The sequence below is a fragment of the Lissotriton vulgaris genome, chromosome 1_1 (assembly GCF_964263255.1).
Source record: "Lissotriton vulgaris chromosome 1_1, aLisVul1.2, whole genome shotgun sequence".
NCBI classification, from domain to species: domain Eukaryota; kingdom Metazoa; phylum Chordata; class Amphibia; order Caudata; family Salamandridae; genus Lissotriton; species Lissotriton vulgaris.
In genome coordinates, this window is record NC_141685.1 from 568,375,026 (window position 1) to 568,381,025 (window position 6,000).

At 46.9% G+C, this 6,000-nt stretch overlaps 1 protein-coding gene across 1 annotated transcript in view; it reads right to left on the reverse strand.

Moving 5' to 3' along the window:
* LRRC8C (leucine rich repeat containing 8 VRAC subunit C) overlaps positions 1-3,250 on the reverse strand; it is a 216,584-nt gene extending 213,334 nt beyond the window's left edge. The window contains exon 1 of the mRNA XM_086953963.1: positions 3,014-3,250. The gene's annotated coding sequence lies outside the window, so the exon portion shown is untranslated. The remainder of the gene's footprint in view (positions 1-3,013) is intronic.
* Positions 3,251-6,000: the final 2,750 nt, after the last annotated feature.

Here is a 6,000-nt window from a genome sequence, read left to right on the forward strand (position 1 = left end):
GAACCAGTTTCATTGATGAGTAAATTGGCAAAAGTACCAACAGCATTAGGCTCAGGATAAGAAGGAAACAGAAGATTGATGATTTATCGAAATGAGCAACATCACTGTGATATGACTTGATTGTAGGGATCATCAGCTATAGTGCCTTGCAAAAGCACTTAGAGAACATGCATAATTTTCTTGAAGACAAGAATAAAATGTTCCCCCTCTCGCAATCATCCTTTACACAATCGAACATGCTCCCTGCGCTCAATAGGTATACTACGAGCTGTTATTAACAATTTCCAAGGCTGCTTTCCGCTCCTGCTCCACTACTGCATGTAACATCTCAAGTAACAACGCCCTATCTAATGCATCGTTCAAATGTACTACATGTTTTTCCTATCATGTATATTTTGGTACATAAATGCTCTAGCCATGGGCATCAACTTCTATGGGGCTCTGGGGCATGAGCCCCAGCAATGCTTTCAGGTTAGGAAGAATCATACTGGTTGGGACAAGGTCTGAGCAATCCCATTGTTCTGCTCACTGCTCTTGCAAGAAAGGAATCACTGTAATCCAAATCCCTTTGTTCAGGAAGACTGAAGAGAAGTAATCAGTGTATTAGTGACAGTAGGGAAGGGGTCGTACTTCTCTACGATGAGCTACAAGGACAGAGAGGAGAAGGGGCAGTGTGACAGGAAGCAGTAGGAGCAGTATGTGACCAGATGGAGTGATGTGTGAGCAAAGGGACACTGTGTGGGGGAAGAGGCAGGTAAGAGAGATTAGCGTGTGAGCAGAGGGGGCAGTGTGCCAGCAAAAAGGGCTACGCAGAAATCAAACGAAAAAAAGGTCAGGGGGAGAAGGACGGTGTGTGGGCAGACGGAGTGCGGAGCATATTGTGTAATATGTGAACTAACAAGATGTGAGAGCAGAAGGGGTAAGTAAGGAACAGAGGGGTAGCAACAGCAGAAGGTGCAGGAAGCAGAAAGAATTGAGTGTGAGCAGGAAGAGACAGGGAGCAGAGGGGGTAGTGTGTAATGAAAAAGGGCAGGGAGCTGGGGTGCAATGTGTAAGCAGAGGGGACAGTGTGTGAGCAAAGGGGGCAGTGTACATGCAGATGGTTCAAGGAGCAGATTTGACAGAGTGTGAGTAGGGGGTACTGTGTGAACAGAAGGGCCAAGGAGCAGAGTGGCAGTGTGGGCGCAGAAGGGGCAGTGAGTAAGTAAAAAGGGCAGACTATGAGCAGATGGCCAAGGGAGAAGAAGGGTTGGCACGTGAGTAGAACAGGCAGGTAGCACGTGACTTTGAGCACTTTGTGAGCAAATGCTAGTGTGTGAGAAGGGGCAGAGGGAATATTGTGTGAGGACAGGCACTTGTCTTTGAACAGAAAGCACAGGGAGCCGATGGACGCAGTGTGTGAGGAGATGGGGCATGGTATAAACAGTGCACAGTGTGTCAGCAGAGATGTCTGAGCAGAAACAGCTTAGAGCAAAGTGTGAGCAAAGGATGTAGTGTGTGGACAGAACTTGGAGACAGGGACAAGATGAGGCAGTGTGTATGCAGAAGAGATAGGGAGCAGAGAGCACTGGTGCTCTGCCAATAATTCTGCGAATGTGACTAGCTATTGCTTTGCTATTTCTCCCCCATCCCTTTGGATAAGCCCTGGCTCACAACACGGAACTGATCTGTAGGGCAATATGGCAGTGCCAGAAGGGCTGGTCTGACAGATCACGGTGACTGGGCCTATTTTATGGGCTTGTGTGCCGTTTTTTGCAGTTGATTTCCCTGAAATAACCACACCACCACAAGTTCAAAACTGCCCCGATTTGCAGATGTGGGTCACTTGTAAAATCGCGGTTCACTAATGGGAGCCACTTTTATGTTTTCTGTCCTCGTCCGACCATGCTGGCTCCATACACGGGAGTGCAACTGAACAACTTGTTATGTATCCGTTTATTTGCTTCTCGACTGAGGAGCTTGCAATGAACACTAGGCCTCTTTTAAAGTCGGGTCTCTGGAAGGCTGCCTAATATGCAAATGTAACCGCTGGTCATTAAGAGACCACCATACTTCCCTTCCATTCAGTCAGTGAAAGCACTGTGCAGAAATCGTGAGCCCGCCTCTCCCACAAATATCCCTTGAATCCATAATGGCAACCATGCACATACAGCCAGGTGTTTTGCTCATAATGAGAGCGGGTCGGGTTGTGTGTCCTGGCTGCAGCCTGATCTCGCTAATATAACAGCTTTGCATGTGCTCCCAATGTGCTGGTACGTCCTGCACAGACCTGGCCGGGCCGGCTGTAAGCAGCTGGCATGCTGCACCCCTGCCCCAGCCCACAGCTGGTCCCATCGTTAGCATCACACCAGCGTCTCACAGTTACAGCCCAGCGTCTCACCGTTACAACGGAACCGAGCGAGCACGCGCCGTCTCCAACCGCTAAAGCGCGCCTTGTTAATGACCCGGGTCTCTGCAGCTGCACTGCTCCCGCTACGCGTTATTTTCCATCCCACTCAGATTTGTGATCCGTGCTCTTCGTCTGAATCTGTCGGCATCCGCGACATGTAACGCCCGGGAGTTTGTGCGTTCTAATATGTTACATGTTTTCGAAAGTGCGCCTGGGAGAGCTGTAGGACGATGAGGGCTTGCGGCAAGTTATTTGCATGGCACATAACGGAGCGGGAGATGGAATGCATATCTCCCAGTTCCATCAACACGGCGAAAGCAGCGCTAGGAGACGGTAAAATGTGCAAAACAACGGTGGATGTGGGGGAGTGCTCAGTCCTATGCAGAGAAGAGATGCCAGCAAGGAAGTCCTAGGGCTGTGGGGTTTCCACGGTGCAGCACACTATTCACCATGAAAGGTCCATTTTATACACATGACAGTTCGGACTGTCCTTTTCTCTATATACCGTTTTGTGGGGGCTATTGGTAAAGACACAGGCTGCTAAATCCGTCCCCACAAAGCTGTCCACTGCGGGTCTCTCTGTACCCCAGAAACCCATGTGCGCCCAGCCCGCTCCCTCCTTACCTCGGCGGCTCGGGTCCAATCAGCCGCTGTCCAGTGCGGCCCCCCCTGGCGCCCCCTGCCGATCAGCAGCCGCTCCACCGCCGTTCCTTCCGTTCAGCAGCCCCGGTGCCCCCTAAGCAGCCCGTGTACTCCAGCAGCCGCTGAGCTGTCGCGGGGCCAGCGGTGACGCGCGGGGCTCCTCCTCGCCGCCCGGCTCGGGCTCCCCCGCCCTCGCCGCTCCCGGGCTCCGAGCCCCCGCCGTGCCTGCCTGGCCCTGGCCACTTCTCAGACCAACAACAGGCGAGGGCGGGGATGCACATCCCGGCCGGACGTGAGAAACCACTGGACGCGCCGCTGCTGGGAAGAAGATATCCAGCCCGGGGGGACCGACGGGGAACAAAAATAGACAACAATATGAGGAAATGGGACGCCTCTACTGCTACCATCAGCTGGGGACCTTGAGGTGATCTAATGAGGCTCTGCCCCCCTATCACATGTATCCTGCCGATCTCACTCGCTTTTTGTCTGCCTTATGTCTGAGCAGCAGGATTTCACTCAATATGTTAAAAAAAGCAATTTTCCAGTTAATTTTTTTTCAGAGTAAAACTAGCCTGTAGGTCGAACAGTCGCTTCAGATGGGGATCACAACCAGAGTGCAGGGAATACCAGGGCTACTGGAATTATGCGATTCAGCAACCTCACATGGGCGATTCCCGTCCAATTATGGATTTGTTACACTTGTGTTACATCGAATAACACGAGACTTGAATCCAATACTGGGTTTTATAGATCGATCTATTCCATTCTTAATAAAGCACGGAGAGCACACAGTGATTGTTCAAAATCCGGTCTCAACTGTGATCTGGAAAATTGGAATCCAGTTCGGAACAAACCAACTTGTCACTCAAGCCATTTTCGTCTATGTAACTTGCAGATTTGAAGAAAAAAGGTTTCTAACTCAAATTAAAAGTTCCTAAACCTGCTGCCACTAAAGTCGCCATGCAATGGCAGGACCTTAGCAAAGGTCAACAGAACACCTTTCAGTTGCTGATTGCTGTATTTAGGTATTAAACTTAAACTATTCAGAAGAAACCTTTGTCCAGACTGTGTTAACGTGTACAACAAGCATTAGCAATACCCATAAGTCTGGCTTATGACCAGTGCTTGAAATGGGAAAATAGAAGTGCAGGTAGTCTGTACCAGAGTACCTGCTTGTTTCTGAGACGTGCCAGTACTCTCCCATTAAAAGTATTACATTTCACGTGAGAAGTGCCGGTATTCTCCATCTCAAAATAGAAAAGTGCCGGAACTCAGTACCTGACTGTACCAGCCCATTTAAAGCATTGCTTATGACTGAAAGTGCCCTTTTGTGTCATTGACTGGTTTAGGCACTGAAACAGTAATTATTCATGAACTTTGTCACTCATATTTGCACTCATGCATCTAGTTACCCATTTATTGAATTGTTCTTGCATTCGTTTTCTGACGCAACCGCAATAAAACATATATAAACCCCAAAACATATGCAAGATACATTAAAAAAATAAAAGTATAAAAAGGAAAATTTGTTGGCAGCTAAACACAGTGAAAGACATACAAATGATGGACGGAATGTGAAACAAATCAAACATTCACCCCCAGTCAAGGGATATGGTTTAAATCTTCCATTCTTTAGCTCACCATGCCAACCCAGTTTAGATCCAGCTGATCCAGCGGCGTATCAACAACAGATACTCCACTACCATATACTCACCTGGACCCATAAAACACACAATTGAGTAAACCGCTGGAATCAAAGTTTCTTGTGTGATCAAAATCTCAAGATTAGTTATTCACCATTCCTAACTAACCTCTCACTGATCAAAAAGTTCTTTCCTCTGGTCGATGGACCATTAGTTGAACTAATTGATAGTGATAATGAACATATTTCTAAACTTCTCTATACTTTGAAGTATATAACCACAGACTCAGGTACATTTTAAGTCTTTATCTAAATTAATTGCATGTGAACCACTTAAAAAATACAGTACCGTGACCGTCACTCATAGGAGAAAAAAATTTAAGTAATTGATCATCAAATACATATTTCCAACTTTGCAATGACTTATGCTCAGAAAGGAGAAGACAGAGAGAAAAGAACATCTGCAAATGCACAAGATTATATTTACCCATAATGGTGTGAAGACCAACCCCCTGGCCACAGGCCTAGTAAGGGTCCCCCGGGATAGTTTCAGGAGACAAAGACAGGACAGGATAGATGGCCTCTCTAACACCGACACTTGCGTCGCACCCCTCTCTGACACTCTCTTCTTCCTCGAGATTCTTCCGCGATCTTCTGTCTAACACTAATTAAATTAGGATTAAATGTTCTGCATTCGATTCTTCATCAGCATCTCTCGCTACTCTGACAGCGTCCACTGTTCACAGCATCTCAGCATCACAGACAGCATGCCAAGCTCTGCTAATTAACTAACTAAAGCTACCTCAGTTATACCTTTCGTTCTTCATGTACCACCCACTAAAGTTTCAATATTGTAAAAATACGAAATCTAATTGGTCAGGCAAGGGGGGAAGATCATCACACTTTGCTTACATATCGCTTTTTCAGTTAGCCCACTGTTAAAAGACCCATCCCCTTAGCTTTTATTCATGTTTTATTTTCCCACCCGCATTCATATTTCATCTGCAACAAATGTTTTTAAATTGAACATGTAGACCCATTCATTTAGATTTTTCACTGCCGGTTCTCAGGCTCAGGCACACTGCGACCTTGTCCTCTTCCCGACCCTTGTGTCATTCTTCCGGATTGACTTTCAGTTGTCATGCGCTATTGTCAGGTGACTCAGCTCACTTCAGCCATACATGAGAGGCCCAAATGTGCACTAGTGATAAAGTAAGAAAGACAAATGTTATTTAAAAAAATAACTAGTTTCACTGTATATCACCCATCTCTACTCTAACCCCCTTTCTTTATTATTATTCCCCGCATTAGCATTAGTTAAATAGCT